This window comes from Mus pahari, chromosome 18 (genome assembly GCF_900095145.1).
Source record: "Mus pahari chromosome 18, PAHARI_EIJ_v1.1, whole genome shotgun sequence".
NCBI classification, from domain to species: domain Eukaryota; kingdom Metazoa; phylum Chordata; class Mammalia; order Rodentia; family Muridae; genus Mus; species Mus pahari.
The window spans coordinates 18,321,600-18,333,981 of NC_034607.1; the positions used below are offsets into that span (position 1 = coordinate 18,321,600).

The 12,382-nt window shown below is 41.7% G+C and overlaps 1 protein-coding gene across 4 annotated transcripts in view; it reads right to left on the bottom strand.

Annotated features, from left to right (window-relative positions):
* Tbc1d5 (TBC1 domain family member 5) overlaps nt 1-12,382 on the bottom strand; it is a 429,267-nt gene that overhangs the window by 13,244 nt on the left and 403,641 nt on the right. The gene's annotated exons all lie outside the window — the stretch shown is intronic.

The window sequence follows — 12,382 nt, forward strand, 5'->3', positions numbered from 1 at the left end:
AAAAGGGAGACATAACAATAGAAACCAAGGAAAGCCAAAAAAATCATCAGAACCTACTACAAAAGCCTGTATTCAACAAAACTGGAGAATCTGTATGAAATGGACAATTTTCTAGAGAGTTACCAGGTATCAAAATTAAACCAGGATCAGACAAACCATCTAAACAGCCCATAGCCCCTAAAGAAATAGAAGCAGTTATTAAAAGTCTCCCAACCAAAAAAAGCCCAGGACCAGTTGGGTTTAGTGTAGAATTCTATCAGATCCTCAAAGAAGATTTAATACCAATATTTTTCAAACTATTCCACAAAATAGAAACAACACTTCTCAACTCGTTCTATTAAGCTACAATTACGCTTATACCTAAACCACACTAAGACCCAACAAAGAAAGAGAACTTCAAACCAATCTCCCTTATGAGCACTGATGTAAAAATACTCAATAAAATTCTTGCCAACCGAATCAAAACGATCATTCACCACAATCAAGTAGTCTTCATCTCAGGGATGCAGGAATGGTTCAATATATGGAAAATCCACTACATAAACAAACTCAAAGAAAAAAAGCACATGATCATTTCATTAGATGCTGAAAAAGCATTTGACAAAATTTAGTATCCTTTTATGTTAAAACTCGGAAAGATCAGGAATACAAGGCCCATGCCTAAACATAGTAAAAGCAATATACAGCAAACCAGTAGCCAACATCAAATTAAATGGAGAGAAACTTGAAGCAATCCTACTAATGTAGGGACTAGACAACGCTTCCCTCTCTCTCCCTACCTATTCAATATAGTAATTGAAGTCCTAGCTAGAGTAATTAGACAGCAAAAGGAGGTCAAAGGGATACAAATTGGAAGGAAAGAAGTCAAAATATCATTGGACTGAACACAGGATCCCCAATGGAGGAGTTAGAGAAAGGCCTGAATTAGCTGAATGGGTTTGCAACCCATACAAGAACAATATCAACCAACCAGACCCCCTTAGAGTTCCCAGGGGCTCCACCACCAACCAAAGAGTACACATGGATGGACCCATGGCTCCAACCATATATGTAGTAGAGGATGTCTTTGTCAGACATCAATATGAGGTGAGGTTCGTGGTCCTGTGAAGGCTCGATGCCCTAGTGTGGGGGAATGCCAGGGCAGGGATATGGGATTGAGTGGGTAGGCAGGGGCGCACCCTCATAGGAGCAGGGGGAGAGGATGGAATAGGGGGTTTCTGAAGGGGAAACTGGGAAAGGTATTAACATTTGAAATGCAAATAAAGGAAATATCCAATAAAAGAAAAAATAGAATTAAAAAAAAAGTAAATATAACTTACCTCAAGTTAAGATCAGAATACATCTACTACTCCATTCCAACATCAACACTGCTTTTCCAAAGAGTGAATCTTAAGCCCCATATAGCCAGTCAAGCAGACAAATTGGGACAACAGGAAACAGAGCTTTGAACATATACTCAACAAAATAAAGATAAGATTTCCATACAACAAAACAGTACTGATGACCTAGCTCCTATCATAAATACACAAACATGAAAAAACAAGTTTCTACCAAAATTAGTACTCCCATAGGAATATCCCTTGAGACAAGCGATCAGCACAAGACAATGGCTTTGGAATAGCAATAATAAAAATGACCAAAGAACTCGAAGTGAATGGGAATAAATGCTAGGGTGAAGACCACAAAAATACAATCATGTGAATGAAGTAATGAAATTAATTCAGCATGTGAAAATATAGTAAAGAAACATGTTCTTTGAAAAAAAGCCCTGTAGCCGGGCGTGTTGGCATACGCCTTTAATCCCAGCACTTGGGAGGCAGATGCAGGTGGATTTCTGAGTTCGAGGCCAGCCTGGTCTACAAAGTGAGTTCCAGGACAGCCAGGGCTACACAGAGAAACCCTGTCTCGAAAAACCAAAAAAAGAAAAAGAAAAAAAGCCTGAATGAAATAGCCCGAATGAAATAAAACTTGAAAAATTAAGGAATCAAAAAGTCAAACAAGCCGGGCAGTGGTGGCACACGCCTTTAATCCTAGCACTTGGGAGGCAGAGGCAGGTGGATTTCTGAGTCCAAGGCCAGCCTGGTCTACAGCGTGAGTTCCAGGACAGCCAGGGCTACACAGAGAAACCCTGTCTCGAAAAACAAACAAACAAACAAACAAACAAAAAAAGTCAAACAAATAAATACAACCCAGAAGCCTCATCAATAGATTGGATTAAGTGGAACAAAACTATCAGGTCCCGAAGGAAGAGGAATTGGCTCACTCAGTTAGAGACAGTGTCACAATAAAACAAAGCAAAGAAAACCAGGAGCAGCAGACCATGAAGAGCACATGCACGAGGTGTAGGGCTTTATTAACAAAAAGTCAAACCCATGAATACCAGTTACAGCAGCCGAAGAAACCCTCCTCAACAAGATCAAATGAAAGCTTCCCTAACAGTAAAGATGTGTCTATCAAGATCCAAGAAGCAGACAGAAAACCAAATATACAGGCCAGAAATTCCCTGTGTCACGGAATAGCGAGGAGCACTAATGTGTAAAACAAAAAGAGGATATCGAATGCAGCAAGAGAGAAAGAACAACTCACATACAAGGGCAAGTATATCAGAATTACAGGAGATGTTTCGCTGTAGACACTGAAAACCAGAAGAGAATAGAATGAAGTTTTATAAATTATGAAATACCACAGATGCCAGCACAGAATACTATGCCTAGTAAAACTATCAGTCAGCCATAATAGAAGATGAAAGGAAATTTTACGTGATAAAAACAGACATAAGGCATTTACAACCACTAAGCTATCTCTACACAGGGCATTGGAATAGATGGCTATGTCTGAAGAGAAGGTTAAACACACACAAGGAACACATAATTCTGCCACACTAAATTAAGAGAGGTCTAGTTGGGGCCAGAGAGATGAGCTACTCTAGAAAACACTGGCTGCTGTCTTAGAGGCCCTGCGTTCAAATCGCAGTGTGTGCATGGTTGCTCACAACCATCTGTAACTCCAGTTCCAGCGGACTGAACACCCTCTTCTGCTCTCTGTGGGCACCATGCATATTGTAGTGTATGATGACATACATACAAGTAAAACACTCAAACACGTAAAATAAAAATAAACTATTACAGGAGAGGTCTTACTGAAAGCCGCAAAAGCAAAAAATTAATACACATTAAAAAATAACGTAATGATTTCAACTTTCCAATAAACACACACACAGACTAACTGCTTGGACTAGAAAATAGGATTTTTTTTTTTTTTTCTGTTTGTAAGAAATAGACCTCATGACCCACACCTACACGACCTTAGAGTAAAAGGATGAATAAAACGTGTTCCAAGTAAATGAAACCAAAAACCAAGGAGGCGTATTCTAGTAGTGTCTGACAAAATCGACTTTCAAACCAGTCAAGGGTTCTGACAAGTACCCACTCGTGATAAAAGTTCTGGAGAGCTGCAACACAGGGGATATTCTTCACCATAACAAAGGTTACGAACAGGAAGCCTATAGCTAACTTCATCTGAAATGGAGAAAAACTCCCCTAAAATCTGGAACAAGACAAGGATGTGCATTCTTTGCACTCTTGTTCAACACAGTCATTGAAGCCTTAGCTAGTAGGAGACGTGAAGGAGATAAAGGGGATTCAACTAGGAAAGTAGTCAAAGAATCTTCATTTGCAAACGATCTGACTTTATACTGAAAGGACTCCAGCAGAAACATTCAGCAAAGCAGCAGGATACAAGTTAACACATGCAAACAGCAGCCTCCCTATATTCAAATAGTGTATGCATGGAGGAAAATAAAGGGAAAGACAGCTTAAGTAATAGCTTTAGACAAAACAAAACAAACAAAACAAACAAAACAAAACCAACAAAACCAACAAAACAAAACAAACAAAACAAATCTCGGAATAAATCTAACCAAGGAAATGAAAGACTGGGACAACGAAAACTCTGAGTACTGAGGCAAAAACCTGAAGACCACACCGGAAGAGGCCAACACCTCCCATGTTCGTGGACTGGTAGATATTGTGAAATTGACCACCCTCCCTAAAGCAATCTACAGATTCAAGGCGATCTCCACCAAAATTCTAATGTAGTTCTTCACAGGAATTGAACAAATAATCTTAAATTTGACAAGGACATATAAAAGATCCAAGCTAGCCAAAACAATCCTGGCCGCCACCACCCGGATTACAAGCCGTGCCACAGCACTATCATCATAAACTGCATGGCACTGATACAAAACAGACACACTGATGAGTGGGACAGAATTGAGGAGCAGAACATAGAATCCAATACTCCTACAGCCACTGGATTTTTGATAAAAAGGCCAGCAACACACATTGGTGAAAAGACAGAATCTTCAGTAAATGGTACTGGTCAGACTGGGTAGATACATGAAAAAGAATGAAACTTGGTCCTTGTCTTTCAACCCCAGGCAAAACTTGATTCCAATGGATCAAGGGCTTTAACATAAGACCTGATACCCAGATCTGAAAGAAAAGTAGAAAATATGTGTGAACTCACTGGCACAGGGAAGGATTTCTTGAATAGGACCCAATAGTGCAGGCTTTAAAATCAACAATTAATAAATTGGACCTCAGAAAACTAAAAAGTTTCTGTACAGAAACTGACACCATCACTTGAAGAGGCAGCCCACAGAGTGTGGTGAGAATCTTTTTTTTTTTTAAAACCAGTTATACATGTGGCAGAGGGCTAGAATTCAGAATATAAGTAACAAAAACAAAAACAAAACAAAAAAAACCCCTAAATATCAAGAAAACAAACGACCTAATTTCATGGAGATAAACAAGAGAGTCTCAAAGGCTGAAATATAAATGTCTGAGAATCACTTTTAAAAATGTTTAACCTCCCTATCCATCAAGAAAATGTAAATTAAAACCATTTGAGATTTTTCTTATCCCAGACAGAATACAAAGACAAGACAAGACTGTAGTGCTGGTATGGAAAGGAGAAAGAGCTGCATAGCTGCTTGTGGTTGGAGAGCAAACTGGTGCAGCCACTATGTAAATCAGCATGGGGGTTCCTCAGCAAGCTAGAAATGGATGGAGCAAAGGATCAAGATTTACCATCCTTCAGTATACACCTAGAAGTCTTTGTAGCCTACTCTAGAGATTCCTACTTGATTCATGTTCATTGCTGCTTTATTCACAGTGGTCAGAGAATGGCAAACAACAGCTGACAGATATTGAAAGTGTGGTATGTTTACATATGGAATATTTTTCAGCTATTACACCAGCTCCATGTCTGATAAAGAACATCCTCAATAGGACAAAAGGGCAGTCTATAAGATGGGAAAGGTCTTCACCAACTCCACATCTGTCAGAGTTGACATTCAAAATATATAAAGAACTTAAGATACCAAAAACCCAATTAAAAAATGTATTATGGAGCTAAACAGAGAATTCTCAACAGAGGAATCTTAAATGGCTGAGAAATACTTAAAATCATCAATGTCCTTAGCCATCAGGGGAATACATATCAAAATGACTTTGAGATTTCATTTTATACCTGTCATAATGGCTAAGATAAAAAAACACAGTGATGACTCATACTGTTAAGGATACAGAGCAAGCAAAGCACTCCTCTATTGCTGGTGGGAGTATAAATCTGCACAGTCCCTTTGGAAATCAATATGATGGTTCCTTAGAAATTGGGAATCAATCTACCTCACGAGCTAGGGTATCATGCCACTCCTGGGCATATACCCAAAGGATACTTTGTCATACCACAAGGACAACTGCTCAAGTATGTTCATAGCAGCTTTCTTCATAATAGCCAGACATTGGAAACAACCTAGGTATCCCTCAACTGAAGAATGGATAAAGAAAATGTGGTATATTTACACAATGGGGTATTAGTCAGCTGTTAAAGATAATGACATCATGAAGTTTGCAGGCACATGAATGGAACCAGAAAATATGATCCTAAGTGAGATAACCCAGGTCCAGAAAGACACACATAGTATGTTAGCTGTAAAATAAAGGATAAACATGCTATATAATTCATAGACCCAGAGAGGTAAAGTAACAAAGATGGCCCAAGGGGGTGGGGGATGGAATGCACGGAACTTCTAGGTTAGGGGAACTAGAACAGATTTCATGGGAGGACTGGGGACAGGTGGGTATGAGAACAAGAAAGACCATATAGGGAAACATAGTGGGAGAGAGTACTGGAAGAGACTACTGGAATTAGGGGGCATTTCAGGGGAGATCTGGAAACTCCCTGGAATCTATGAGGGTGGCCCTAGTGAAGACTTCTAGTAATGGTGGATACGGAGTCTGAACCAGCCATCTTCTGTAACCAGGTAAGACTTCAAGTGGTGGAACTGGGACATCAACCCAGCCACAAAGCATTCAACCTACAACATGGCCTGCCTGCAAGATCTGCTGGGGTAATAGTGGCACAGGATTTGTAGGAGTGGCCAATCGATGACTGGTCCAAATTGAGGCCCACACTGTGGGAGGGAGCCCATGCCTGACACTTCTTGGAGGGTCAGGAACCAAAGGCTGGGTAGCCCAGAGACCTAGGATAGAACCAAACACAGCTGGCAGAAAGAGAAACAAAGCAAATCTCCCTAACCCCCCATCCACCCACCCACCCATCCACCTACCCATCCACCCGATCAACCAAACAAAGAAAAAAATGAAAAAGGAAAACACCAACCAACCCCAACAACAACAAAATACACACTCACAGACAACAAACAAACAAACAAACAAACAATGAAACGATTGCTAATGATGTTGTACTCATAGATGGATCAGTGCCTGGTCCTGGCATCATCAAAAAGGTTGCTTCTGGCACATGATGGGAGCAGATGCAGAGACCCACAGCCAAACGTTAGGCGGAGGTATCTACCTGGTCCTTCCTCTACAAGGTGGGGGACCCTGAAAAAGTGGGGGTGGAGGAACTGTAGGAGCCAGAGGGGTTGAGTATACCAGAAGAGCAAGGCCTGTGGACTCAACTAAGTCAGGCTCATGGGGGCTCACAGAAGTGAAGCAGCAGGCATAAGTCTGTTTGGTCTTCTGCATATGTTATGGCTGGTCTGGGGGAGACTCCTTTTAGGGAGTTGGACAACAGACTGTGACTCATCATAATAAATTCCCTCAATATAGAAAGACATTCCATATGTGATTCTAGACATTCTGTGATTCTAGAGAACCCTGTCTAATATACTTCCTTTCAGATACTACACCTTCTTTTCTCTCTGAGCAGCCTTTTAGCCCGCCCACACAAACAGTGCCCCTCCAGTCATTTCCTAGTAGTAGTCACAGACTTGGTATATCTTATGCGCACATACACTTTGACATTATCATATGTATGTGTGCATATGTACCTAGCATGATATATTGTCTATGCTTTTCCAGCCCAGGGATCTTTCTAGCCCTGCAAAAATGCTCCATGTATTATGTTATGGGCAGAGAAAAAAATAAAGTAAAAACCAAACACAGAAAAATACTCTTGGAACTTGCATCTCAACACAGTTATTCTAAACGGGTCTAAAAAGTATTTTCAAAAATGAGCAAGGCAAAGATGGCTTAGCCTCTAACATTTACTAGAATTTTCAATAAGTTGGGCTGGTGAGATGGCTCAGCAGGTAAGAGCACCCGACTGCTCTTCCAAAGGTCCTAAGTTCAAATCCCAGCAACCACATGGTGGCTCACAACCATCTGTAACCAGATCTGACTCCCTCTTCTGGAGTGTCTGAAGACAACTATTACATATAATAAATAAATAAATCTTTAAAAAAAAAAAAGAATAGGTCTCTAAGCCGTGCTGTCAAGTGTTTTCCCACAGTGCAAGAGCTGACAGCAGCCCTCACTGAGAAAATTGACTGTAGTCCTTTGCTAATACACAGTCTTGCTCCAAAACAAGAAAACAAGTTGGAATAATATAGTTAGAGAACAAATGTTTTTGATTTTCCTAAGAGTCTAAAACAACTTTGTTATCTGTCAGTTAAACAAATCTACCACCAGGATCCACTCAGCAAGACATTAACAACTACCTGGGGGAAGTGAAGGGGAACCACTCTGAAAGCCAGGGTGATTCCAAACAATACAGTTGCTTTTACAACGGGGTGGGGGTGGGGTGGGGGTAGGGTTGTTTTGTTTTAAGGCAGAGATTTGAGGAACTGGGTGGTTTGATAAGACACTGAACTGCAAAGGTCATATTTCTCAGAGCCTGCTGGGTCATCAGAGCCAGTTGAGGACAAATCCTAGGTCTAAGAGGAAGGTTTGGCAATGGATACAGGATCATCAGAGGAAACATGGGGGAAGCTGGCCCCTGGAGGCCACGCCCACAGTGCAGGGCTAGCAGAGTAGATCTGCAGAAGCCACAGCAGGAGTGCTGCTCTTTCTGGACCTCTGCCCTTTACAGTTTGCTGTAAAGGCAAAGGCTATGGCCACATTACCTGGTTTCTACCCCTAAAGTCATGGAGAGGCCAGTGGTCAACTGTAACCAAGACCCAAGGCTTTAGAATCATACTCAACATGCCTTTGGGTGTTCCCAAAGGTTGCTGTTGCTCTAGTTGGGGCAGAGACTCAGAAATGTACAGGAACAGAACTTTCTTTAGATCCAAGTGGACCTTCAAATGCTGGTGAGAGAGGAGCCCTTTCCCAGGACTCCCCAGGAAGGGAGAAGTGACAAAGCAGAGGAGTTAACTGGGAATTCACTGAAGTGAGACCAATAGTTAGCAGAATTCAACTGACAAGTTCAAACCTTGGGATTCCCATCCAATTACTAACCATGCCTGATTTTGCTTAGCTTCTGAGATAACGCACATTAGGCGTGACATGGCCATAGAAACATTATCTCCTTGAACTGCCTTTAGTGGGAATGGAGCTTTAGCACAAGATTTCTGCACACTGAGCTGAGGTGACCCTGACACCTCAGGGCTCTGTTGATACGACGGTCCACATGGGATCTTACAAACCCACACTGGCTACACTGCTACAACGTCTTGTGAAACATAAAGTTCAAACTGACTTTTTTTGGCTGCTGCTTTGCTGTGAGCCTTCCAGGAGCCCATCACCTTCAAAGAGGCAAGGATGGCTCACAGGAGCAGGGGCAGGCAGAGAAGGGGAGAAGGGCGGCAGAAAATGTGGTGTTTTTCATGAGAGGTCTGAGTGACAATGATGTTTTGCATCCTAAAGGTCACTTCCCCCAGAACTATTCCTTGGTAAGAGCCCCAGGATTAAAGGTCCCCAGTACCAGTGACTTCATGACTATCAGGTCTGAGGACACAGCATCAGTCACTAGGAGCCTCCCGTCTCACCAGCACATTCCGGGTGACACTGTTTATGTACACTGTCCTTGCAGCGGCAGCTGGGCATGTGGCATCACTCTGGCCAGTGAAATGCTGGAGAAGCAGGGAGGTGGAGCTCACGGGGAAGGTCCTCAGGGGCACTGGCTCCATTCTGGCCTCTGGGTCTTTGAGGGGCTCCCCAAGCCATCTTGCAAGCTTGCGAGTGAAGAGTACCTCATAGGGCTGCCAGGCCTGGGGAAAGCCTACCACTGGCCTGCTTTTACTTGAGGGGAAATGAGATGATCTAATCTCCTCACCTCTCTCCTCACGGCTTAATTATGTTGGACTAGTTTCTGGGGATATGGTTAAAAAAAAGTACTTCAGACGTAGAGAGATAGAACACGCTAGAACTAGATTCTCTCACAAGGCTAGTAGCTGCCGTCCTAAGTGAAGATGTTGGTATGGCAGGTTTAATATTCTTTAAAAAATATTGTGTGTGTGTGTGTGTGTGTGTGTGTCTTTGTATACAATTACCTGCAAAAGCCAACAGAGGGTGTTAGATTTCCTAGATCTACAGTAAAAGGTGGCGTGCACCCTGTGATGTGGGTGCTGGGAATGGAATGCTAGTTCTTTGTAGAAGCAGAAGTGTCTTTAACTGCTGAGCCATTGCTCTAGCTGAAGCGACTTCACTGTTCTCGGACGTTATTAGCTACTGCACCCTCAGCAAGAGCAGAGAAAGACAATGCCTTTACATCACGGCATAGGATCCGCAGCTTGTGACTGGAAAAGGGGCTCTACTTCCCAAACAATCTAGTGGAAGCATGTCAACTTGGAGATGCCTGCTGTGGGCATGGGGATTCCGCAGAGTAACAGCTCATGCATTCTGGAAACAGTCACCGCACAGTCCAGCTCCTTAAGATCACACAAGTTCAGGCTGCCATTCATGTGCACATCTATGTGAAATTCAGCGATTTTTAAACTACCCTGAGCTCAGCCACAGAGGTTAGCATTGTCAGTAGCTTGTCAGGATGGTGAGCAGGGGAGTAACTATAGTAACAGAATAATGAACAAGTAAAAAAATAGTCTGAAATTGACAGGGAAAATTTAGATCTAATAAAACTATTTTCAGTTCTAAATCTTTGCATTTTACATGGAGTTAATAAAATTAGGACTCTGACGAAACAAATCCTCCTTCAGTACTGAGCTCCAGACCAGGAGGAGATGAACCAGCCTGCCAGCCATTTGAACAAACATTACTGTTAATAAGTTTTCTTCAAAAAGCTTTTTCTATTTGTTCTGCTATCAGTTATAAAACAGTCTTGATTAGCACTTGACATTTTAAGTCATTTATTGCACACATGATGAAAATAGAGAATAATGATGAATTCTCTTGAGATGAACAGAACATCCGGAAGGTAATGAACAAGACAAAGAACCCTGAGAAGTAACTGGTATAGTAAGGCTCTCAGATGGCACAGACCTTGGCAGCCTGCAGCCTGCACATAGCCGAGGCTCAGCAGGCTTCATGTTAGGAAGTGCTCAGGCACCAAGTCGTGATTAAGTTATTCTTGTTCACAAACTAAGGTTAGGGCAAACATACTGAATTCTGAAAATCTTTTGGTATTATTTGATAAATCACTGTGTATTAGGTGTATAATACTTGTCCCAGATCTTCAACTAACAAGTCATGGGGTCCCAGATAAGCCAGAACTAAGCGCTATGACCATGAGCTTCCAGAGACTCAAAAGGGAAAGAGGAAACAATCCCGCTAAATGTCCCATTTGAGTCATGTCCCCGTCCTAGTGTTTAAAAATACATCTCGGCAACAAACTGGTAAGACGGATATTCTTATCTCATTTTACTGAGGCCACTCACAGGCAGGCAGGGCTAAGTGCAGAGCCAGGACAAGGTTTCTCTGTTTCTTCAGCAGCACCCTGCACTCTCAGCAGTGCCTCCTGCACGCACTGTGCACGGGCTGACCTCCAACCCAGCTCACACTAAGCTGCCCACACAGTTTCAGTGACTGCCTTATATTTTGAAGCATAAAGATTAGGTTCCTCAGTAAGTCCTCTTACAATCTTTCTTTCAGCCAAGCAATTGCAGTAAATGATTATTTTCATATCAAATACATTCTGCTATCTGCTTTTAAAACTTAATTCATATGAATAAATAAAAACTAGTTTAATCTTTATAGACTACATTGATATAACACAGCCAAGATCTTACTAATAAATATTTCAGTCATCCCAATTTTGATCTTTTAAATTAGAGAATCAAAGTCATCATATGCAAAGAATGCTAAAGGTAATTACAACAATACTTGCATAACTTAGACAAATCAAGAACATCACCTGCACCAAATTTTTGTGTTTTATACAAATCTTTCTTCAGGTGAAAAACCAACCATAACAAGAAGTCACTGCTGTTGCTTTATACAGATGCTAAGGTGCATCCATGAGTACTGGGAAGGGCAGTACTTCCCAGCATCCTTCAACCCCACTTCTAAAAATGCAGCCATGCTATTTATATGGGGAAGGAAGTGAACAGCTCCGTGAAGGGTTCTGTCTGAGAGTGAAACAGATGCACAGAACAAACCCACCCCTGTAGGTAGCTGGACACCCACGGCTGGTGTGGACTCTTCTTTCCAGTGGAATGAGGCCCCGCCCCCTCCCCGTGCCTCCAAAAATGCCCCCTTAGCACTGGTTAACAGACTAAAGTCAGAGAAAGGGCTGCTCTGAAATTCCCAGGCTTTAGTAACACGGTTTTACAAGCAAACAACTGAGGAATTTCCTGGAAGGATTTCTTTCAAGTTCTGGGAAATCTTTCTCCCAAGCACTTTTTTTGCTTAAAACCAACATCCAAAATAATAAAAGCAGCACTGACTCAAGTAGTCACGAAACCGAAAATTCACATAGCCTGATACTTTAAAATTAAATTATAGTTAAACAACACAAATTAATCATCTGGAACACATTTCTATATAAACTATCTCATAAATGTTTTATATTCTTTTGGGCGTATGTATGCTGTACAAATGTGTATGTGTGCACTTGTACCACAGAGAATATAAAGGTCAGAAAACAATGTTCCATTATCGGCCCTTGCCTCTCTAAC